Consider the following 24,683-nt stretch of genomic DNA (forward strand, 5'->3'; position numbering starts at 1 on the left):
GGCAAATGCCCTACCTACCCAGAGAGAGAGATTTTAAATGATCTTTTTTCTGGGAGAGAATGAAAAGTCTCAAAAAGTCCCTGAAGAATAATTACAGTGATTTATTAAAAATGTTAATATTCCCATATTTCCCATGTAAAATAATTTTAGCTTCAAAACATGCAGTATTGGAACAACCTTGAGTCATCTGGGGGGCAAGTTGGGCAAATCATAAATAAATAAGTACACAGCAAACTAAAGGAATGACTTAGTCTTTTGTCTGGGAATGTCAGGAAAGTACTAGATCTGTCCTAAAGAATTTAATAGGTTAAGTATGATACAGCAGAACAGGGTGGACGAGGAAGGGGAAGAGTGGTAGAAGGTGATGAGATGAAGTGATACTAGAAATAAAGGATTCGTTGTGAGTTATTAATGCAGGGCCGAAAGAACAGCAAAGCTTCTTCTAACATTTACCAAATAGTGACCAGATAGGGAAAGGCCTTGTAAGTAGGACTAGCTTACGTAACAATAACATAACAGCATGGAGGTTTTTTTTTTCTTTTTGGGTCACACCTGGCAATGCACAGGGGTTACTCCTGGCTCTGAACTCAGGAATGACCCCTGGTGGTACTCAGGGGGCCATATGGGATTCTGGGAATCGAACCCGGGTCAGCCACGTACAAGAAAAATGCGCTGTGCTATTGCTCCAGCCCCATCATGGAGGTTCTCATCCTGCATTCTGCCTCTGTCTCATGTGATGTAAAAGGGAAAAAAATGGCAGCAGCCTTCAAGGTCATTATTGCTACACATGAATACCTTCAAATTATTTACTATCCTGAAGCACATTTTAGGAACAACGGAGAGGAAATCTTAGAAGTTTCACTGATGATCTCCGGAGGAGAAAGAAAATGTATTGTAGAGTGCCTCAAATGATCCTTAATTTTGTTTGTGGAACTCACTAAGTGCATGCATCCACACAAGCCTGGCTCTCCAAACCCTTGACCTTTGCTTGGACCACTTTCCCAGAAGAAAGGTGGAACCCCGCATCCGGGATGCTTGTCCTTCAAGAATCTGCTTAGCTATTACTATTACTTGGAAAGCCTTTCTTTATTGCCACAAGCGTTCTTCCGTTGTGCTCACTGCCTGCCTCCTACCAAGACGCATACTGCAAAGCGATGCCCAGTTCACTGAACTGTTTCTCTCACCAGACAGAATTCCTTATGGTCTACTTTTGATCACCTGTTATTTCCCAGTACTCTGCAGAATGTTTTGCCTGGGTAGGTGGTTAATATAAGTTTACAGACCATTGAACTAACATCTCTGAAAATACATGTGAAATAGAAATATCATCCAGAAATTATCTGGGAAGAATGAACCTAAAAAAGGATTTTGAAGGTGGGATCTAAAAATTAATCTTAGTTTCTTTGGGTTAAGTTCTTAGTTTTAAACATAGCTCATGGCTCTTTTTTTCCTTCTCCTGTAGTCAGCCTGTGGCCATTTCGCTGCTTATTATTCAAGGACTAGTAAGAAACGGAGAGAAGCTGAAATTCAGATCAGCTAATTGGGCTATTTGGGAGCAGCTTTGCAAAAGGTCGTGGATAGATGGGGTGAATGAAATCAATAGTTAACTGGTGGTTAGTTATGAAACTCTATGTATGCTTCTCCATTGAAGGCCATCTGGTCCCCCCTAGTCTCCTGGGCCCCCAGGATATTTCAAAGGGGTATAGGTGAAACTGGGTACATATAGGGACCACAGCATGAGAGTAGAGGCCAACCTGCGGCCAATAGGAGAGAAGAGAGGTCAAAAGAGAGTGAGGATTGAGAGGGTCGAGAATTCCTGCTCTATACTACTCAGCATGCCAGCCATCCCCATTTCACACCCTAAGGCAACCGATGCCCAACAAATAGATCAGATTTTATCACCTTAACCAACTTCTCATGTTGGTTCCTTTGGCCTTGAGTATGCATCAAGCCGCAGGTTCTGATTTTTGGTTTGGTGAATTCTGTTATTATACCAGCAGAAGAAATAGGCCCGGCGGTCTGCTTCTCTAGGGTAATTTCATGGTCCTAAGTAAAGAATTTAACAGTTTATTTTCTGACACTGGTTTACGGAACACCCTTAAGTGAAAAAATTCACTCAAGAATAATGTTACTTACATTTTGGAGGAGGTTATTGAATACAGAATTTCCATCTGTGATATATTTAAATTCTGGGCCTCTGGCAGCAATTTTGGAAAAGTCTACCCTACCCCCCCACGTCTTAACCCTTTATTAAATGAAAATTAAATAATCTACCCTGAGGGGTGTGGCTTGAACCTCATCTCCCCCTCGGTTCCAAGGGTGAGAGAGCGCCAGCGTTTCCGAAGCACAGGAGCACACGTGCAACTGTGCCCCCCCGCCCCCCATCCCCCGCTACAAACTCAGTTACTGACATGAAACTGTTGAGCCCAACTTCAGTTCCTTGGATCATTGTTTCAGTGCTTGCGTCTAGGAGAGTGGTGAGCGGCCCAAAAGGAGGCCTGCAGTCAATAAGTGGAAAGCTGTCAATACGGAAATACAATACTCTCTCTTGATGTCTTTTTGACGCGCTAAGTGAGACAGGTTTCGCTATTTAGGAGCTCCCAGCCATCTCGACAGCCTGTGTGGAGGACCTTTCCTCGACGGGCTCGTTGTCAAGGCAGTTGTAGCCCTGATTTCTAAGTTGATGTCCTAATTCCAATATATGGGACAACTGCGGCCTAACGTTTAAGCTGTCAATAAAAAAAAAAAAAGAGCCACGCCAAGGAAACGGAAAGAATTCGCAAGTTTGACTGGCACGCTCCAATGGGCATTCTTCCGCCGCTAAAATGGGGGTGGGGGTCTGGTGATGGAAGAGAAGGAGGGGGAGGGTGAAAGAAGAGGTCGCCCCCCGTTAAAATAGCCAAACTTTATTTCTGATTTCTCCCCTCCCCCTCTGACCTGTAGCATGCCTTTTAGCCCTGGAGGGGCGGGGGGTGGGGGAGGTAGTGTGTATGTGCGCGATCAAGGCCCCTCTTTCATGGCCCAAAGGCATACAGGTTACAGCCCCGGGGAGGATTAGCTGCTCTCAGGCTCTAGCCTTTTGCAAAAAAAAAAAAAAAAAAAGTAAAGTGCAAAATAGACAAAGAAATCTAGAAGCTCGGCCGTCTTTCATATTGCTTTGTGACGGTTCCCGAGGCCGGTTCGGAGCCCGTGAGCTGGATACTGAAAAGATGCACCTGAAACAGTATCTGCGGGCAGCTGCCTGCGCCCGGCGGCTCCCTCGCTGCTCTCCAGCGGCGAAGGCGCAGCAGCAGTGAGGAGCGAGCCTCGGCGGCGGCGGCGGCGGCGGCGGCGGCGGCACCAGCGCAGTTTCCCCTCTCCCCAGCCTGACTCCACGCGCACATGCGCACTGCGCCCGCAGCCCTGGACCATTTGTCAGGACTACTCGTGAGACGGAGAAAAAAAAAAAGAGAGAAATTTGGGGGTAAGAAGCGGTCGATCGGCTCTAATCGCTAATGAATCTGCGGCTTTGCCCCCCGCCGAAGCCATTCGTTTATTTTCCTGGGGGAGGATGAAAGTTCAGGGACCTCGAGAGAGAGAGAGAGGAGGAAGCGCACCTTCGTCTTGTGAAACAGATCTGGGGAGGGAAAAGGACAGAAGGGGTTTTCTCCCCCACTTCGCTGCGCCTCTGGGAAAGAGGAGAAAACTTAATCCCGGGGAAAAAAAGTGGGCAAGTGACTCGGAAGGGGCTGGAGGGGGGGGGCGAGTCGCTGGGCATCTCACGCTCAAGTAGTGAGTGCGAGTGTGAAAGAGGAACAAAAGAGCGAGAAAAGAGAAAGGAAAAAATGGGGGGAGGAGAGACTTGTATTTTTTTTTCTCTTTGCGCGCACACGGGGAAGGGTGTGGGGGGCCGCGCGGAAGGGAGCCCGGGCGAGGCGGCCGCGTCGGGCTCTCGCCGGCGCGCAGGCGGCGGGATGCGTGTGGGCCCCCCTCCCCCGCGCCCCCCGAGCTTGTCACTTTGGTCGCTTTTATGACACCGGGCGCGGGGTGGGGGAGCGCGGCGGCGGCGGCGGCGGCGGCGGCGGCGGCGGCCGGGCTCCGCGCCGCCGGGGTGCGTGCCCGGGGTGGGCGCCGCCGCGGAGCCGCCAGCCCGGGGCGGCCAGTGCGGCGGGCGAGGCGGGGGGCGCCGGCGGAGGCCCCCGTGGTGGGTGGGGGGGTGTCGGGGCGTGGGGGGGCGGGAGAGGAGGCCGGGGCCGCGGATCGGTGCGGCGGGAGGCGCGAGCCCCGCGCGCCGCCCCTGCGGCCCCCTCCGCCCGTTGTGGCCTTTGTGCCGGGCGCGCACCGGAGAGCGAGCGAGCGAGGCTGCGAGCGCGAGAAGTACAAGTACGGGAGACCGAGGCAGTGGGAAAAGAGGCCGGGCCACTTTCGCCCCGCTCGGGGCTGCGGAGAATGGACTGGTTGAATGTGCAGGCGCGTCTCCCCGGCGTGTGCAGCGAGTGTGTGTGTGTGTGTGTGTGTGTGTGTGAGTGTGTGTATGTGTGTGTGTGTGCGCGCGCGGCGGAGAGGCCTCCGCGACTCCCACCGCGCACACGCACACTCACACGCACGCACACACACACGGGCCCGCGCCGGGGCTCGGCGGCCGAGAGTTTGCGTTCGCTTCCCCCCCGCCCGCCGCCTCCCCGCTGCCGACCGACTGTGTGAGAATTTCCTATAGATCAGCTCCAATTTCCGCCATTTTGGGAAAGTTGCACAAAAATAAACCCTCGGGTTTATTTCTGCCCGCGGCAGGAAAGTGCTTCGGGAAGCGAAGGCGCGGCGCGGGCCCCGCCGCGGCCGTCCGCGCGAGGGGAGGGCGCGGGCCGCGGGCCGGGCCGGGAGCCCGCGCCGTCGCGGCGGCGGCGGCGGCGGCGGCGGCAGCGGCGGCGGCGGCGGCAGCAGCGTTCGCCCCGCGCCGTGCCGTGCCGCGCCGCGCTGGCCCGGGTGCGGGCGCGGGCGTGTGTGTCGGGAGGCGGCGGCGGCGGCGGCCGCGCCGGGGCGGCGGGCAAGGGTGGCGGTGGAGGAGGCGCGGGGCCGCTTTTCCTGCAACTTGTTTACGCCGCCCTTATATTGGGGAGGCAGCGAGGGGTCCGAGGCGGGGCCGCCGCCGCCGCCCGCCTCGCGCCCGCGTGCGTGTGCCGTTCGCAAATAATGGGTCTTGCACACTCGCGTCCTGGGCCCGGCGGGCCGTTCTCGCGCAGCGGCCCGAGCGGGGGGGAAGTAGAGGCCGGCGGGGGTGGGGATCGGGAAGCGCAGGAGCCCAGGCATCCGCTGCGCGCCCCGCGAGCCGGTGTTCGGGGAAGGGGGGGGCGGTGGAGGGAGGAAAACTTGGGAGCCCGGGAGGAGATGGGAGGGTGGGGGGACACGGTGGCGCGGGTTGGGGTGGGGGTGCAACTTTGGTGCTGGAGGTAAAAACTTTAATTGCCTTTCGCGGGGCGGAGGGGGGGAGGGAAATAAAGGCCCGATGACCCCCCAACCCCACCCCGCCCCCACCCCTGCGTTCCCTAGCCCTGGCCGCTGCTCGGCCCACCGCGCCACCGTGAGAGAAAGTTTCGAAGCGGGCGGTTTTCTCTCGGTCCGGCCATCCTCGGGCTTGGGGTGTCTGTTTGTCCGTCTGCGCTGGGAGGGAGGGCGGGGGGCGGGAGACAAACCTCTCTGCGGGGTCGGCAACATTGGGGTTCGTACCCCACCCTTCCACGGGGAAAAGGAGGTAAAAGTCTCTTTGGCTTCCCTTCCTTCCCCCTCGCTTCCTTTTCCTCCCCCTCCCCGCCGATTTTTTTAAGGGGCACCCCGAAAAAAAAAAACCCAGCAAAAAACGGAGTCTCTTTTCTTATGCAACTTCCTCGGGCGCTGTGAGCACGGCCCTTCCCCCGCATCCCTTGCCCCGTTCATTTCCCACCTCGGGTCCATGGCCAGAAAAAATGCATCGGAGAGCATTCAAAGTGCACAGAAACCAAAATAGATTTTTAATTGGTCTAAGTTTAAATAAAAAGAAACTCAGATGAGAAATAAGAATTATGGTGTGTGTGTCTGTGTGTGTGTGTGTCTGTGTGGTGGTGGTGGTGGTGGTGGTTGCGGGGGAGGGGGGGCGCGGTGCAGAGGCCAAGGCGAGTGAGACGAATTTTAATTGCGATTTTCCTAGAGCGATTGTGTTATCTTTATTGGTTTGGGGAGCCCGAGAGTCTCTGTACTGGCTTAGCTCGGTCGCGTGGATTTTTGCGCAAGTTTTTAGAAAAACACTGACTCGAGTAGAGCATTTCTCCGGAAAGTTTCAAGTGCAGCAAAATAGCGAACGTGAAAACTGGCCAAGGGGAGACCTCTAGTGGTTAAAAGCATCTTTAAGTTCGGAAGGCCGAGAGCAAAGTTTGGCCTTTACTTGTAGCTACGCAGTCCCTTCAGACGTGGAAGTAATTAGAGGACCTGAGCGTGCAGCCAGAGGCTGGATGGATGCTGGTCAGAAATAGAAAGTTCAGTAAATCGCTGGGCAGCGGAGTCTTGAGGCCCGACCCCTGACTTCCATGCTTCTTTACTAATATGGAAAAATAGAACACTTGGTTTTTATTATGAGATTTGACTTTGGTCACTGCCTGGATTAGAAACACTTGTTTGTGTTTTTTTTTGTTGTTGTTGCTGTTCTTACCTGTTCTCTTGGTCAGCTTTAAGTCAGTAGCCGCAATGGATAATTTCATTTTCAGTCTTAGAATATAAAATACAGTCTGTGTTAAAATGGAAAAAAAATAGAAAAGAACTTTGGTTGAACTTTTTCTTTTTTATGAGCAGGTTATTTTATTTTCTAATACATTTAGTTCCAGATTAGTAGTTAGTGCTGCAGTTTCTATAGTTATAGAAATACATTGTACTCTTGTTCTCAAAGAGTAAGTTTGTTTCGCTAGCTGTAAACATTGTTTCTGAACCTGTGTCTAGTTTGTGACTCAAACACTTAACTATAAGGGCAAAAACTGAGAATATACTACCTGTTCTTTTGTCTGTGTTTGTTCTGTAAATTGTCGTTAATTTTAAAGATAAAAGCTATAGAAATTAAAGTTGAATCTTTTGATCCCTATAAAACTCCCCCATTTTTCCTATCAGAGAGACATTATTGGAGAAACTTATAATAAGGATGAGCTGAGTGACTGAAATTAAGTTTTACCCATCCAGAACTAGTTAAATTTGGAGTGACATTGTGTGAAATTGTGCAGTCAGTGACTCAAAATTCGGACTTATTAATTGTGAATTATAGATGTGAAGATTTCTTTTTATGACAATGCTTTGATTTTTACCTTTCCTCTTTTTAAACCAATGCTAGACCTCCTGCAGAAGTTTTGAGGGTAGACGGCAAATCCTAAGAGCACCAGACAGTTCTTTCTTCACCACTGGTATGTTTGTTCAAATTGCTTTCACCTTGCACATTTTAAAAGTTGTGTTTGGGAACCAGGAAGGAGAGTGTGAAATGAGTTTGGTCGGAAAATACCATGTTATGGGCTCTGGTTTGCATAAAAATCCCATCTGGGGAGCAAGTGTCCCTCTAAGGTGTGTTTACAGGGCTTTCTTCCCCGACCTGACCATAGACTCAGAATTACTCACGGCCCAAGGATCTGATTGTGGGCCCTGTGGTGCCCGATGGTCCTGTGGCCTCCAGTACCATGCCCAGAGATGCCAGCTGGGATCACATGGTGCTGGGAGTCTAATCCTACCAAGACCCAAGCGCCGCACTGTCTGCTGGCTTCTGCATGCAGTCTTGATGCTAAATGTTATTGCAACTGGTAGGAAAAGTTATAGGATTAACCTGGATAATCTTTGGATTGGATCTCTTCCTATCATTTCACTTGCACTGATTTCATGCTAATAGCAACATATCATTTTAGTCTTTGGGATTAATAATATGGGGAATCCAAAGCAGCAGTTGTACCTTATTATGTATTATATAGGTACACAGTGATAAGATTCTGGAACATTTATTTAAGTGTCTCCATGGCCTAACAGTAAACTATTGGGGGTAAATTTTACAATGAGCGTTTTTGAAATAGTTAAGTAACAATTTCTATGGCTTAAAGGTTAACCTGTGCCAAATGTTTGGTAGGGTTGTAGTGAGTGTTCAACGTGGTCGCTGCAGGCTGGTCAACTCTTGAACATACCTAAGGAATCCAGCTGTTGTTCAAAAAGGGCTCTGGTAATTTAGAGGATGTTGCTTTGTCTCAGTAATGCAGGACCTTTCAAGAACTCAATCACTCTCAGGCAGTGGGGCAGACCATCTTAAATAAATGTGTGCCAATTAAATTATACTATTTATACCCTGTTGGTTTTTCCTCCACCCCACTCTCCCAATTAATCCTTCCTTTTATTTACCACTTCTTTTTAATTTCTTCCTTTGTGAAAGGAGTTACTTAGTTTTGTTTAAGTAAAAAAAACAAAAGTAATTACGATACCTTTTGTGAGCAGGACTACCAATACATTGGACCACCATATATCCACAATAGGTGTGGTCTGGATTGAGAGATGAAATATTTGCTAATAGAAAGATGGTGGTTAATATAAATTTATTTTTATTTTCTAGTGTGGGTGGTCTTGAATAATGTAATTTTCAGAATAAATGATGTGGTCTGTGTAAAAAATACAGCAGAGACAAGGTGTGGGGGAAAAAGTGATTACAAGGAAAATGGGGACAACTGGATTTCAAGGCCGAGTAAAACATGTTTCCTAGAGTGGTTAGTTTGTGATTAGATCTACATAGGGAAGACTGATTATCTTGCTTTATTTGGCTAGGGATGAAGTGTTAGAATTGGAATCATAAGACAGTTTAGCCATCAAATGTATCACCTTATCTAAGGTACTTTTTCTATCTCAGCCTAGATTTTCCTGTATAGAAAGTAGGTACAAGAGTGCTTACATTGCTTCTTCTGTTAAAAGGATCAAACAAAGTAAGATTTTATGAACTATTAAGAATTATTCAAATCTTTTGAGTCACATTACCATTTTATCATTGCCAGGCTTTGGGAATATCAGGAGGTGCATTGTCTAAGGCATACCGAGTGATAATTCTTAGGTAAAATTGTTAGATTGGTTTCTAGTGTATATATTGTTTTGAACTGCAGTAATTACAGAGAGGGTTTTAAAAGAGAAAAATGTACTGTATTTTTCATGAGACTCCATGAGAGGAAAAACCGTATTTTAATGCGGTAGTGAATGCAATTGACATTTATCCTAATCTAGTCACTTAATTTCCAGGAGTAAATGAAACAAATACTTCAGATTTAAAATGATACTTGTGAAAATGGTAGGATGGTGAAAGTAAACGGATTGGTGTGAGGGGAATTCATATGCTGTAATTAATATTTTAGTTGCCTGAGTCTTCTGGGAAATGAGGATTAGAAAATAGGTAACTAGGATAGTAAGAATATAAATCCTAGAGGCCAGAAAATGGGTCCTGTAAATGGCTGTGGTTCATATAGAGCTTTGTTCATCCTATGTTCTGGACCCCTTTGCCACTTTATTCTAATTATGACCCTCTATTAATGACCCTCTATTACCTAGGTAGAAAAAAAATTACAAGTATTATCTCATCATTTCAGTTTGATGGTACTGAACTTGATAAACTAAACCCTGACCAGTTTTATAAAAAAAACTCTCTTGTAGTAATTCAATCACTGATGTTATGAAAAATATAAAATTGAAAAAAGAAAAAAAGATCTCAGTGGGGAAGAAAGAATAAGTATATTTCTCTTTGGGGGAGGTCAGAGGTCACACCCGGCGATGCTCAGGGGTTACTCCTGGCTCTGCACTCAGGAATCTCTCCTGGCGGTTCTCGGGGGACCAAATGGGATGCTGGGAATCGAACCTGGCTTGGCCTTATGCAAGGCAAAAGCCCTACCTGCTGTGCTATCCCTCAAGCCTGATAAATATATTTCTATAAATATATATGAATAAATATATAATCAGTTTAGTTCCTGAGTAATTATATTTTATTTCTGAAACATACAAACTTGAAGCTAGGCTATTTAAAATAGATAAAGATATTGCCCCCACCCCAGCGGCTCCCGCCACACCTGACATCTTCCAGCATAGAAATGGCCCAGTTTCACAACTGGGCTTCATCGTCGAGAAGCCACCACATCATTTCAGCTCCACAGCTTTGGGAGTGTGAAAGTTGCCGAGAGGCTCAATGAGCTAAAACAGTGACAGAAAGGGCTCAACTAGCAACAACCAGCTTAATATATCCTTGGACAATGACTTTAGTAACCCCATCATCCGATATAACAGTTACCACAAATTGACTTTTATTACTCTGTTTTTGAGGATAGTTGATGGCCATTTTATTGTAATAAGTAATGTGAAGTAAAATTGTGTCCCATCCTTGGGCATGGGTTGCAAATTGGGGACATTGGTGGAGGAAAGATCACATGGGTGATCGAGCTGATGTTGGAACATTGAATACCTGAAACAACTAATATGAGTGGACTTTGTAAGTCATGATATTATTTTTAAAAAATAGATACAGATAGACGAGAACTTTCTCTCTGTGGTGTTCAGCAAGTTTAGCATTGGTGTCTCAAACATGGGTCCTGAGTGATCTATCCTGATCCGATACAGTTTCTAAGGGAACCAGTGTTGAGTTCTTACAGCATCTGATACTACAACACCTAGAGAGGTGGTTGCCCCTGAAGCATGCTCTGTACCCATAGACCAGGAGTAGTCCCAACCCTGAGCTCTGCAATCAGGAATATTAGGAATAGTTGAAGTTTATGCCAGTAGAAATGAGTAGGGCTTTCAGCACTCTTGGGAGCTAGTGTGCCAGGAAACCAGAGTTCCTGGATTAACTGATTCAGGACCACCCTATAGAATTGTATACACAAAGCACAATCTATTACATCCCTTTTGTCGTGCTTAGCTTTCAGAAATGATTAAGATGCTTTGTGCCCACTTTCAAGGAAAGCTTAAATTATCCAGTGAAGGTGATGGGTTTGGGATGAATCTTTTTCTTCTTTGACTAAATATTCACAAAATAACTTTCAGGTGATGGTCTACTCTACTCTTGTTTCTACTTGTTAGCATCAAGGGACTTAGACTTCACAAAAACTTGGTGATAATGTATTTAAATATAATTGTTTATAAAGGTGTATATATACATGTGATGCATTAAAGTGCGGGAATTTGCTATTCAATGGGCACACTCTTAGGTTATCTTTTGTAATTTATTTTGTTGACCCATCTGGATATGAGCCAATAATAGAAGATTATGAATTAGTTTATATTGATTGCAGTAGCTGTGCATCAAGTGACTAAAAGCAAAACACCAGGGAAATGTTTCCTTGAAATATAAATACATTTGATTTATGAAGGTAAATTGGGGGCTCAAGAGATGGTCCAGGGGCAAGGTCTCTTGCTTTACAGGTGGTTTTTTAATCTCCAACATTACATCCAGTCCCCTTACCATTGCCAGGAGTGACTTTTGAGCCATTACTGTGTGTGATCCAGTTTCCTCCTCCACTTTCCAAATAACATCAAATTGGGAAAGACCTTTTCGAGATTTCCATTTAGGAGTCTGGTTTGAAGGAAAGAATTGGAACATGAATTTTTAGGAGGAACTCAAACTCGAGCTCTCTTGAAGTATTTCTGATAGTTTCTTCCTCAGGAGGAAGGAATACTTATTTGGATGGCACTGGGAAAATTATACATGTAATATGTTAATAGATGCTTTTTGTATTATTTTTCATTTTGTATTAGTCAACAAATATTTATAGAATATTTGTTTTGTCTACATCTGTTGGGTAGTGTTTTACATATTTAACACTTAAAACAGTTGAATGAATAAATATGTTGGGGCTGTAAAGAAATAAAGAGCAATCCATGGTTATAATGTGTTCATAATCTAGTTTAGGATGTAATTACCACCAGCAGTGGTAATTAACAAAACAAAACCATGGTTCAGCCGGGAGAAAATACTAGAGATAAATGCAGTAGCTACTTTGGTGTTATAACTGATGGAGTCTGAAAATGTCTTTCTGTGATAGAGAACTGAGAGGTAGAATGCCCTCTGTAAAACACTGAACTGTAATGTTAGTTGTCATTGTGTATTGAGTGCCTTCTGAATGTCAAGCATAAAAGCTAGGTGACTTATATTCATTCATTTAATAAAGCAAATGCTCATTGTTTTTGGTATGCCTATATGTTTTATATTCTATATAAATTGCATATAGATAGGCAATATATAGTGCTATATTCTAGTCCCTGAATAGGGTTTTTAATATTCTCACTAACTTTGATCTTATTATTTCTCTTTTAGGGCAAAAGAGCACTCAAATTCTTATTAATTTATTTGTTCATAATTTATAATTTGAAGGGAGTGGATTTTGGAAATCTATATTCATTTATATTGTTTTTGTACATCTTTACATTTCTTATTTTTCAAAATGTGAACTCCTGGACCATTTATAAGAAAACACATTTCCAGATTAGTGTATTTGCTCTTATGTATTGGTTTACAAAGATAAACAGTTGTAAACAGGTATAAAAAAAGATGAGAAGAAAACTTTTTACTTTTCCTATTTTCTTTTCTTAAACCAAGATTTAGAAAAAGACTAGTTAATCCAAAAGGATATACCTTTACTTATCTTATGAGCCTGAAATGATCACAGACTTAACAAAATATTACTCAGACTAGGTTTGGGAATTATTTATAAATGGTATTTATTCTTTGTAGGAAGATACCTGATGAAGCAATAGTTACTTTTTAAAAAATGTCTATCAACTATAAAATGAATGGGATGTAAACTTCTGGAAGTATGTTTAAATGATAGAAATTATTCAGAACCCAGGATTATAAAAGAGGAAAAAGTAAAATTAAGCATAAAGAAAGTAATGGAGAAAAGTTGTCTGCAGTGAGATTTTAAGGTACCAGAATCAAAATTAAAAAGCACAATGGAATATGATTAAATATACTTAATAATAACACTCAATAGTAGTTTCTATTACAGTGCTGTTAGGCTGTTTAGGCAAAAAAACAGTTTGCACAAGGTTTACAAAATGAAGTGCAGTGTCTATTAATTCATTCCGTGGTTTTATGTTCCAATGGAAGTTCTATATTATCTCGATTATATGAGTTCTGGTCCCGCAAAGCAGCATGTGGACGAATAGCGGAGTATAGCCTTGTATGCCAGTGGACCCTCCCAGAGACTCCGCTCAGTTTTCCTGGTGTTTGGAGCCCCTGATGCACGGTGGGGGGCATACGCTGTCCTGTCCCACAGCCCCTCTTTTTCCTTTATTAAAGCTCTAGTAAGTAGTTAAGCACCTTTTACATACTAACATCTATGCAAGACTGAACCATAGCTTTCTGATATGCATAAGTCTGTGAAAGTAAACTAGCTTATTTATTAGAACCCTTTGAGTAGAATTGTTTAGGCACCAAAATCAGTTGCTTGTTTTTTAAAATATCCATTAGATGAATCCGGACCTGCGAATCAAAATTCCTAAGTGCTCAATCTGGGCCAATTGTGAAATAATCTAAATAATTTACACCATTGGTTTGTGGTCTGATTTGGTGGATATGGGGCATAGCTGTTCAGTCTGTTGATAAGGAGGTTAGCTACAAATGGTTATCAAGATAAGCCTGAAGACATGACTTCTGTGGGAGAAATAAAATCTGGTCAAATCTAATTTATTATGCACAAAAGAGAAATCTAAATCTTTTCATTTTAGCGCTGTGTTCTATAAAAATATGAAGCAGAATAAAAAAAGAGGATACTACTTTTAGATAAAAATTATGAAGTGAAATAAAAAAGAACAAGATACTACTTTTAGTTTTCTTTTTAAATTTAAGTTCATGCATATTTTGCATAAGCATAGAAATATCTGTGTCAGAAAGGTTCTTATTATTTTTATGCCCTTGGAATCCCACTAATGGGTGTAAAATTTCTATTACTCTCCTTATGTAGTACGTTGAGAATACAATAGCTCTTTTAAGAATATTTTTGCCTCAAATTAAGATGTTTCTAATCTATACATAGAAATGAAAGCTTTCATTTAAATAAAAGCGTTTGACGAGAGTATATTAAATATGCCATAGGCCTGTTAACGTCTGTTTGTGATTTCATTTTTTATGTATGTATTTTTTTTTACAAAGGCATTTTTCATTTTCTGTTCCTCCTTTAGAGGAAGTAAGTAGGTTAAGCCACAGATTCTCGAATAATTCATTCTTTTTAAGAGTCAGAGGGACAGGCAGGAAGTTGAGATTTTGTAAAGGTTGACTTTGGTGACTTGCCCTTTGCATGTAATGTCCATGGCAGAAAAGGTAGAAAATTCGATAGCCCATTGCTCCATTAGAGATAGCTAGAACTAAACTAAATTTAGTTCTAATTAAAATATGAGAGTGGATGAAGGGGGACAGTGTTTGAGAAAATATAAGAAGAGACTCTCCTAATAACTGATTTCATGTCTAAAGAAGCATGGGTTATTTGCCACTTGGTTTTCTAATCTTACAGGATAAATGTAGACAGAAATCATAGCTTCTGCGCTTGGTGGTACTAAGATTACAGTCTCATGTTAAAATGATCTCATTTTGCTTGACTTAAATCTCTGAACTTGGGCCTTTGGGGCAAAATTTCACATCTTTCCACAGCCCATCTCAATTGTAGTATATGTACGATTCAGAGTTCTTATCAGGCAGGGTGAGTAGAATATCAAAGCTGGTATCTGTCATGCTTGGTTTGAAAGGGAAAATTTTCTTTGTAGCAATATGTGTTGAGAGATCCTTCAAGTGTGAGTTTAGATTTTTCTCTTATCCTTACTGAATAAACCTGTTTAAGAGGTTTGAATTTAACTTCTTTTGATGTGTTCTGCACTGACACTTAAATAAGGAGAGTTTCTTGGAGTGGCAATGTTACGCTGCTGCCAGAGAGGTAAATAAATGCTTAGTAGCTTTGTTGCTAGAATAAGGTATACTGGACACATGAGGACCTTTGTCTAATACCTCCTTGCAGAAACAAGTCTGTTGAATACTTCCCTTCTCTTTCATGCATTCATTTGATAAATCGCATTGATATCTATTATGGAGATTTAAAGGGATAAAGAAATGAAAATCTCTTTCCCCCCAAACCTTCTATATGGAGATTATTGTGATACAGTGTAATAATAAGTATTAAGACCAGGGTCTAGATTCTGTTTGCCTAGCTCTTCTTCAATCTCATGTCCTTCCCTATTTTCCTATGTTCTTAAGAGAGACTCAGTGTAGTTCATTCACGTGGCCCCCTCCCCCCCATTTTTTTCTGGGAGGGGGGATTCATCGCTGTCATTTCTCTTTATTCTACTGGCTACTTGCTACAGTTTCATGGTGCTTTCTGTTGGAGTCTGTACCAGTTTGCTTTAAAGTAGTTTCTGGGACCATTGTTATGTCAGGAAGCTTTTATGCCCATTTAAGGTCACCAATGACCTAGTCTTCAGCAGTTACTTAAAGACCATGTCCTCCTTATCTTTCTGGTTGTATGTTTGTCTTACTTTTTTTTTTTAAAAAAAGAATTTGGAAATAGTTACTGATTTTTAAATTATACTTGTGCATGGCATCTCAGGGCCCCACCATGGTTTTCAAGTCCTCCAATTCCCCCCACCTTCTTTAGTAATAAAATAGGACTTTATGGTCAAACTGTGTTGCACGCTTATTCTGCTTTTGCCCTGGTAAATTCAGATAACTGAGGAAAAGTGGACGCTGGAGAGCAGCCTGCTTTCTATTCCACCTTTCAGAGGAAGGAACTAAGGCTCAAAGTGAGGCTCAAAGCCCACAATTATATCTCTAGGAAATTGTAAAGACTGGATCTAAATGCAGACGCTCATATTCCAAAACTTGTGCTTTTCACCAGAGTTCGATTGGCCTCTCTGTTGACTGGTGCACTGGATCTAGGGTGGTGGGCAGTGGCTTTGGAGACTGAGTCTGTTTCTCAGCTTTCCTCTCTGTAAGACATTGTCAATTGTGAGGGTCACATTGGTTGGTTGGTGAGATCTCTTAAAATGACAAAGAATGAATGAAAAACACGCCTACCTCAAATATGTCTGTATTCCTGTGATGAGACTTACTGTCTGTCTCATTACCCATGTGTCCTTTTGTTGTCCTGTGCCACATAATGATATTTTAGTCAACAACAGACCTGATATACAATGTGTTGTCAATAAGTTACATTATAAATTCTAGGTGTGTAGCAGGTTATACTAGATTGTATAAGTTCATTTAACTCTTATATTGTATAATGAAGGAACTGCCTTGTGAATTTCTCAGAATGTGTGCTGTCATTAAACCACACAAGACTATTTGTGGGCAGGCGAATTTTTCCCATACAGACTGTGTACCTGTCTGATACTGTGAAAGTAAAAAGGAAGTCATCTGAGAGTACATTAAAAAAAAAAAAGTAGAGTGATCATTTCCAACTATCATTATCATGGTGGCCCCTTCTCTATCCTAACTGCCCAGTCCTGAAGTAGGTAAAGGGGTATACATGATTACCTTTCATGTATCACAGACCAAAAAACCCAAAGGGGATGGGGGTGGGAGAGACAGAGGAGGGGGGAGGGAGCAAGAAGGGAGAGAGAGGGAAAGAGGGAGAGAGGGAGAGAGTGAGAGGGAGAGGAAGAGAGGGAGGGGGGAAAGGGGGAGAGGGAGGGAGAGGAGGCAGACTGGCTGTGCCTTCTGTAGAGGCAGACTGGGGGTGGGAAGTATAAGGAGGAAAACGGGAAACTCTGGACATTGGTCATGAGTGGTGGGAAATGCATACTGATTAAAGAACAGGTGTTAGAACATTGTATGACCAAACCCAACCATGAGCAACTTTGTAATTGTGTATGTCATGGTGATTTAATAAAAAATAAATTTAAAAATTATAGGGTGAGATAAAGAAAAAACATATAGTTCACGCGGGAGGCACATCATTTTTTTACTTTTCCTTTCTTTGGACTGGATTTAGAGAATCATACATCCCAAGGACATGTTACCACCATTAGACATGTGAACTCAAACACATAGGTGTATGCTAAGAATTAGGTCAGACAGAAGGAAGCATCGTAGTAATTGACTCAAGTCTAAAGATGAAGATTTTCCATCCTATATATCAGTGCCTGCACTTGTGTTTTTTTCCTGAGTTTATTTTCCATAGCTCTGCATTTTCCAAAGGGAGGTTCTGTAGGACTTATTGTCCTGTGATAACAGTCATGAGGCCAAGTGATGATTGGAAGCGCGGACTTCCAATTCTCTTCACAGTTCGCTGCCCTGATGCTGGCGTGTAGCTCTCAAGCCTTAGGGTGGTGACTCTCTCTTTCACCTAGAACTCTTTTTCCTGAAACTTGAACAAATGGTCTCCTAAAAATGAATTTTAAGAAGCCAGCCTTTGAGTAATGTTGCCCTAGCCTTTATTCTCTGGTCTCAAATGCCTAGAAAGTCTTGTCTAGTTTGATGTCCAGTATGGTATCAGATCAGTGTGGAGGTAGGAAGAGAGCCCGGTCTCCAGGTTCATATCCACCTGCTCCCCATGAGGTAGGTCTTTTTACATACTTATAATACATTACCCATTCTATTTCAAAAGCTAGATGGAGCTATTTAAATATGAAAAAGTTTTGGTATATTTATTAGCAATAAAATATCGATTTTTTTGGCCATGATCTTGCATTTTGTTATATAGTTTTGCATGTAGCTTACCTCAGTGATGCTATTGAAATAAAATAAAATGGTCCCCCGAACACCCAGGTCATTTTTGAGCACAAATACTAAAACGCATTTGGGTATGGCCCATCTCCCCATCCCAAAATTAAAAAATTTAAAAGTGAAACATTTATAAAGTTCATTGCTTTTCAGATTTTTTATTAATAGTTACCGTTATTGCTAATGTTAAATTAGCATGAAAGTTAGGATAAAATGTTGATTTTTTTACTGTGTGACAGATACTGTGCTAAGACACAACTTGGCTTAAACTTCATCATTGCTCAGTAATGGAAGCTATTCCCCACATTTTCAAGATAAATTGAGACTTTAAGAGATTAGTTGGTCCTAAATCACATGGTAGGTAATCATCAAACTTTGGAGAGTGAAATTAAGGGGAGCAAAAGACTGGTTAAGAAAAGGGTGAGGGATGGAAGGTTGTGGGAACTCTTAATGGAAAATACATTTTGAGGGCCGAGGGCACAGAGAATACAGTGGTTAGGGAGCATACTGAGCATGTTTCTGACTTGAGTTTAATCCCAGGCACCATATGGTGCCCCAAGCGTTGTCAGATGCAACCAGGGAAGCCCCTGAGCACTGCAGGGATAATCAGGGTAGTCACCGGATTGGACACTTGCATTGATCTGCTTGACCTTTAGAGTCAGGAATTGCTAGGAGGAGGCCCTGGGCCACCTGAGCACCTCATAGGAGACAAGTTTTGAGTATGATTCCTGAAGTAATTGACCTGCTCCTTTGGATGACAAAGAACACAGTAGGTAGAGAAAGGGAGTGTCAAAGCAGATTCACTGTAGGGGCTGGAGGGATAGCACAGCAGGTAGGGAGTTTGCCTTGCTTGCAGCCGACCTGAGTTCGGTTCCCAGCATCCTATATGGTCCCCTGAGCACTGCCAGGGGTGGTTCCTGAGTGCAGAGCCAGGAGTAACCCCTGTGTATCCCCTGGTGTGACCCAAAAGGCAAAAAAAAAAAAAATCAATGCCATGTTAATAAAGTGCTTAGCAGTGAGCAGAGGCCTTTTAGATAATATTACCAAAGCACAACACTTAAGATTTAGGAATGCTGTCATAATGTGCCAAATAAAGTATTTGGTTAGTGACGGTGATTTCCACGGTGTAAATCCAAAGGCAGCCTCAGTAGACAGTATAAATAATATAAAGGGGTAGTTTAAGCAACAAGATTTAGGATTCCCACAGTCGAGGTTGACTTTCCTCATTGCTCTGTTACTATTTTTTATTGTCATTTTTGCTGGGGAACGTGATGATTTTAGGATTGTTGTTCCTGACGTACTCTATATAAAAGATGTGTTGCCCTCTGAAATGGGTGTCTTGTGGAGAGAAGTAGGATTGGGCCACACCCAACTGTGCTCAGGGCTCTCTCCTGGCGCTGTGCTCACAATTCACTTCTATGGTGCTCAGGGAACCAAACCTGGCAAGCATCTTACCTTACCTGTTATGTTTTCTCTCCATCCCCACACTTGTGAGTCTTACATGAAAACAGGCACTGTTTTCTTAGTCCTGTGGTCTGACAGAATTTTAATTTGATTCTCAGATGCTGCTTTAGCGATAATGTCTAACCTGCTTTTACAGGTATCACCAACACATAGTGCTCTTGTTGCCTGTGACATAAAATGTTAGTCTGCAAAAAACAAAAACAAAAACTAAAGCTGTTAAAACCTTTTCACTGTTCCTAATGGACATTACCTAGCCATTCCTTTATGTTTTGAAAATGATGGTTTGAGTATGAATAACCAGACTATCCTTTTTTGTAAAAGTAATTTTCATTGAAGTGGTTAATTTATTTTTGTCTGGGTCTGGGAATAGAGAGAAAAGATAGCAGAGTCTTACACATGAAAGGCCGGTGATTCTGCCACTGATCAACGTATCTAGCCCCTCTTAGTAGTTTAAAAATTCTAACCTTATTTGTAGATTGAGACTTTTGTTCTGACAAGGTCTGCTTTGCACTTTGTGCTTGAGTCTGTGAGATTGGTTCATTCTTGGTCAGGGGAATGATGGCTTTTCTCTATCTCAGTCCCTGGCCAGCTCTTCACCTTGAATCTGCTGCAGGGCTCAAGCCCGAGAAGTCATCTCTGCCTCACTCTGCACTACATTTGATCCACTCATGGCAGATATGAAAGATTATGAAGGACACACAAATCTGTTTCTCTCTAGTCAAAAGAAAGTTACAGTGCATTCTTGACATTTGTGAGAGTGGTATCCCAAGATTATTGCAGATTCTCAACTTGAAATATTGTAGCACATAATTCCTTCCTTCAAATTACTAAAGTATAACTGAAAAATGTAAATGATCTCTCTAGACCCGAACTACTTATCTCACTTGATGAGCAATTTTTGTACTGTCTGGAGCACTTATTGAAACAAATTCACACATCTTTTCTACTTATTTCCTTTTGGAGCATTTGGTAGTTTTGTTCACACAATGTGTCTGAGTCATCATTGCATTTGACATTTCAGTCTTTAATATATCTGAAACTTCTATTTTGTGGCTAGGAGCAATCCCTTTCACAAACATTTCCATATTCCCCTCATTCTGTCATCAACAGAATGCTATAATCAACTACCATTTAATTTTGCTTGTCTCATTTCTTAACAAAAAATCAAAATCAATTTTTAAAAACAGTCTCTGTAGTTACAGTGGCCATAACCCTAAGCACTCTGACTCAGAGAATACCTTGTTCAGGCCAGGCAGTGTGTACCGGTCCCTCACTTCATAGCACTTGTGATTCAGAATCATATCTCTACAAAATGACAAATTGCTAAATGTCATGGAAACTTCAGATGTCACTCAAGGATGGTAGAAAATATAAATAGTTTGCAAATGCAGGGAACTGCTTATGTATTTCTAGTATGTAGGCTGTGGGGACATGACCCTGAACCCTACCTTTCTGCTTCTTATTCATCTGCAAGGCTTCATTCGTTTGTGTATGTCGTTAAATCCCTACTAGTTAAATGACCCAAGTAAGCTTTGGGAAAGTTGGTTTTCCTTGTGTCTGAGGCTACAGCTTAAGTTGTTGTCATCAGTAACAAGATATTTTCATGGGAAGACATACACTGTATGACAGACAATTTTAAATAGATATGAAATAGGATTTTTCAAACATTAATTTTTATTTAAAAGTATATTTAAATAATCCTACAGGTACAAATAAGTGTAAAGAGAAAAAATTTCCTCGATTCAGACTGTTTCTGAAAACTGTAGCTTTACTTGAAAGTGTTGTCAGTTTCTGACAAATTATTGCAGACACATCTACATATATATATATTTGTTATATGTTAAGCAATTATTTGAATACATATTTAAACATATAAATATATACTTTCATAGTGATTTTACAAACAGCATAAAATTGTTGCCATTTCAATAAAACAAGGGAAGAAATTACATATATAATCTATAATGTTGTATAGGATGAATGTGTAATGTTTGTGCACAATATAAACTTTGTATAAAATTAGTAGTATTGGAGATATCTTAGAACTCTAACAGAATCTAAAGAACTGTGAAAGATATTATATCCCACTTCATGGATTTATAATTGTCCTATATTGATGTACTATTTGGTCATTTCTCGTATTTTCATATTAGAAACAGGCTTTCAGTCTTTTAACATTTCATATTATTTTTTCTATACATTATGAAACTATATAAATCTTAAATTTTTTGAATTTATTATGCACCATCATTGTATGAGAGTCTCTGCTAAACCATATTCTCACACATAGATTTTGGGTTCCAGTATTATTAACCAATTCTATCATTAATGTTAACTTGTAGGTTGGAGTTCCATAGGGTTTTATTTACATGAGGGGGAGTCCATTATTTAGGTATAAAATGCCAAGGGAGAGTCATGTTGCCTACCTTTGATTTGGAGGTGAGCAGTGGTGGTGCAGGAAAGAGACAGTAGGTAATTTTGAGGACTGTTATATGATCTTTATTCTTTTGCCCAACCCTTTTTCTTGGATGTTTAGAGATAGACTATTGAAAGGGTAAAGACCAAAGTAATTATTTCACTAAAGGAGGATGTTGGGAGTATAATACATTTGTACTGAAGCCAGAGTAAGAGGCTCTTACCTATAGGAAAGTGGTCAATTTCATGAAGAATGGAATTGTAGACACCTACAGTAGACATTGGTCAGCATACATTGGGCATCAGATTATTGACTTTAGCTGTTGAGCTGTTGTTAGCCATGACATCAGTGTTAGTAGAAATAAAATGCTGCACTAGTGCATTTTCTGGATATTGAATCCCAAGTTTCCTTTTGTATATCATCAGTGGCTGTGATCAGTGGGACTGGAGCCATAGCACAGCGGGTAGGACATTTGCCTTGCACATGGCCGACCCGGGTTCGATTCCTCTGTCTCTCTTGGAGAGCCCGACAAGCTACCGAGAGTATTCCGACTACACGGCAGAGCCTGGCAAGCTATTCGTGGCATATTTGATATGCCAAAAACAGTAACAACAAGTCTCACAATGGAGATGTTACTGGTCCCCGCTTGAGCAAATCGATGAACAACGGGATTACAGTGCTACAATATCAGTGGCTGGAGACCATTGGGAGATTAGAAGATTAGGAAGAAAATGATAGCTTTTATCTGATAGCATAAAGGACCTATCCTGTGGTTCATTTCATCTTTTTAAAATCTTTTTTATTTATATATTTTTAGGGCTGATCCTTTTCAGTATAGGTAATTTTTACTTAAATATTATATATTTAAATAAATATCTACTTAGATATTTCCTCAAGAAATTTTAGCAACTTTAGTTTGATGTTTGAGGTAGAATTTTTCTAAAGAATAAAAAGTGCTGTTTGTGGCTTATGAACTACCTGGTTTTTAATATGCATGAAATGCAATTTATGAGTGGAGTAAAGGAATATTTCCAGGTGATAACTGAAGGAACAAAAACAAGATGCATTTCTAATTACTAAAACATGCTTGACTCTTAGTTTATTGAAGTGGAAAAATTTTTGTATGTTTGTATACAAGACTTGTGGAAGACAAGGCAAAAATAAGGCAAGAAGACTTATGGTATCATAGAAATGGTTTTGTTAAAATAATATCTGTTGCTGACTATTTGGCTTAATTAAGGGTTGGTGGAAAAAACCCCAGTCTTTTAGACTTCTTGTAATAGTGAAAGTAGCATATAGCTTCAGTATTAGATAATGGGAAAGATAAGATGATAGTTATTTTTGTACTATAATATTTCACATTGCATGTACATAAATCTTAAAATGGAAATGAACTAATGGAACAATGAAAATGAAATAAGTTTTCATAAATTTTAGGCTTATTGGCAGTATATCATTTAATTTTGTCAATGTACATACATACCTGTAGCTTTATCAGTATTTTATGTAGTCAGAAATCTTGTAAGTATTTCTTAAACGCTGGAAATTTGTTACAGGTTTTATAGTGTTAGCTTTCAGAGTCATTCATAAGCCACAAACAGCACTTTTTATTCTTTTATTTTTTTATTTTTTATTTTTTATTTTTTTATTTTATTTATTTTTATTTTTTTTTATTGAATCACCAAGTGGAGGGTTACAAAGTTCTCAGCATTATGTCAGTTATACAATATTCAAACACCCTTCCCTTCACCAGTGCCCATCTTCCATCACCAACCCCCCCAGTATATCTGCCGCCCCCTCCCACCTCCCTAGTCCCCACCCTTGTACGTGATAAGTTTCACTTCATTTACGCTTATCTCGATTACATTCCATGTTTCAACACACAACTCACTACCGTTGCTGGGGTTTCCCCCCAAAAAGAAAAAGACAGTCCTATTGCCAATGAGGCATTTGATAGTTCTCCATTGCTAAGAATATAGAGATATTAAGTCCTGCTGTTTGTTACATAACTTTTCTTTTTCCCCCTTGCCCCACGCCACCGAGTTCACGCCTGTTTAGTAATCGCCACGCTGTCTGACAAAGGGAAAAAAACCGAAGAGGATGATTATTTCCCGTCATCAGCCGGCGTGGGGCTCTGGCTTAGTTGATAGTCTAGTAGAGTGTCTGCAAGCAGTTTCTGGAACCAAAGGTCTTGCGCTGATATCGGCTCAGGCTCGAGATACCACCAGCGTCCCGCTGGTCCATGTACCTAATTTTTCCCCTTATTTCCCATTCCCACGCCACCAGGTCTGTTTGCTTAATGGACATCACACTATGTTTGACACCACACCACATTTCTTCCCGAGAAAGAAGGATATTTCTTCTCAGCCGGCGTGGGGATATTGCTTAGTTCAGTCTAGAGAGATGGCTACCACTTTGATTGCCTTCAATATTTCAACAAAATACTTACTATTCTTGTTAGGATCACCCACAAAAGTCCGACCCATTAAGAAGGAACCATTACATATTGCTGATACTAAGATGACATTAGGTCCGCGGGGCCGGGCCGCGCGGTTTTGGGTTTCTGTCTAAAGTCCCGGGAAAAAGTTGAAGGAGAGAGAGAGAGATTTCCGCACGGGGGACCTGGCGGAAACTCTCAAGTCACATACTGCAGGTTGCTGGTGGGCTGCTGGTGTCCCAAGCAGCTCCTTCCTCTTCGTCAGTCATTCTGGGGGTGCGGGCGCGGAGAAATGGGAAAGCCCACGTGGCTGCACTCTCTTTAAGTGTCCGATGTGGGCGGAGACCGGTACTTCCCCGCCCTCGATCCCCCGCCAGCCGCGCCGCGCGTTTGGGTGCGTCTCTCCATTTTGTGCTCAGAGAAGTGGGGTAGATGCTGTGCTGTGCCCAGGAAAAGTTGAGGGAAAGAGAGAGAGATTAAAGAAAAAAAAAAAAGAGAAACGCCGGTCCCCCACTCGGGGGACCTGGCGGAAACTCTCAAGTCACATACTGCAGGTTGCTGGTGGGCTGCTGGTGTCCCAAGCAGCTCCTTCCTCTTCGTCAGTCATTCTGGGGGTGCGGGCGCGGAGAAAATCACTTTTTATTCTTTAGAAAAATTCTATCTGAAACATCAAACTA

The 24,683-nt window shown here is 42.2% G+C and overlaps 1 protein-coding gene across 7 annotated transcripts in view; it reads left to right on the forward strand.

Annotated features, from left to right (window-relative positions):
• Positions 1 to 3,360: 3,360 nt before the first annotated feature.
• The window catches only part of L3MBTL3 (L3MBTL histone methyl-lysine binding protein 3), a 119,823-nt gene continuing 98,500 nt past the window's right edge, over positions 3,361 to 24,683 (forward strand). For 2 of the 7 annotated variants that reach the window (XM_055136914.1, XM_055136908.1), the window contains exons 1-2: positions 4,234 to 4,362; positions 7,325 to 7,394. The gene's annotated coding sequence lies outside the window, so the exon portion shown is untranslated. Of the gene's footprint in view, positions 3,464 to 3,920; positions 4,091 to 4,156; positions 4,184 to 4,233; positions 4,363 to 4,660; positions 4,680 to 7,324; positions 7,395 to 24,683 lie in introns of those variants that run through there. The other 5 variants (XM_055136909.1, XM_055136911.1, XM_055136910.1 and 2 more) reach the window with 5 other exon arrangements.

This window comes from Sorex araneus, chromosome 4 (genome assembly GCF_027595985.1).
Source record: "Sorex araneus isolate mSorAra2 chromosome 4, mSorAra2.pri, whole genome shotgun sequence".
Classification (NCBI taxonomy): Eukaryota; Metazoa; Chordata; class Mammalia; order Eulipotyphla; family Soricidae; genus Sorex; species Sorex araneus.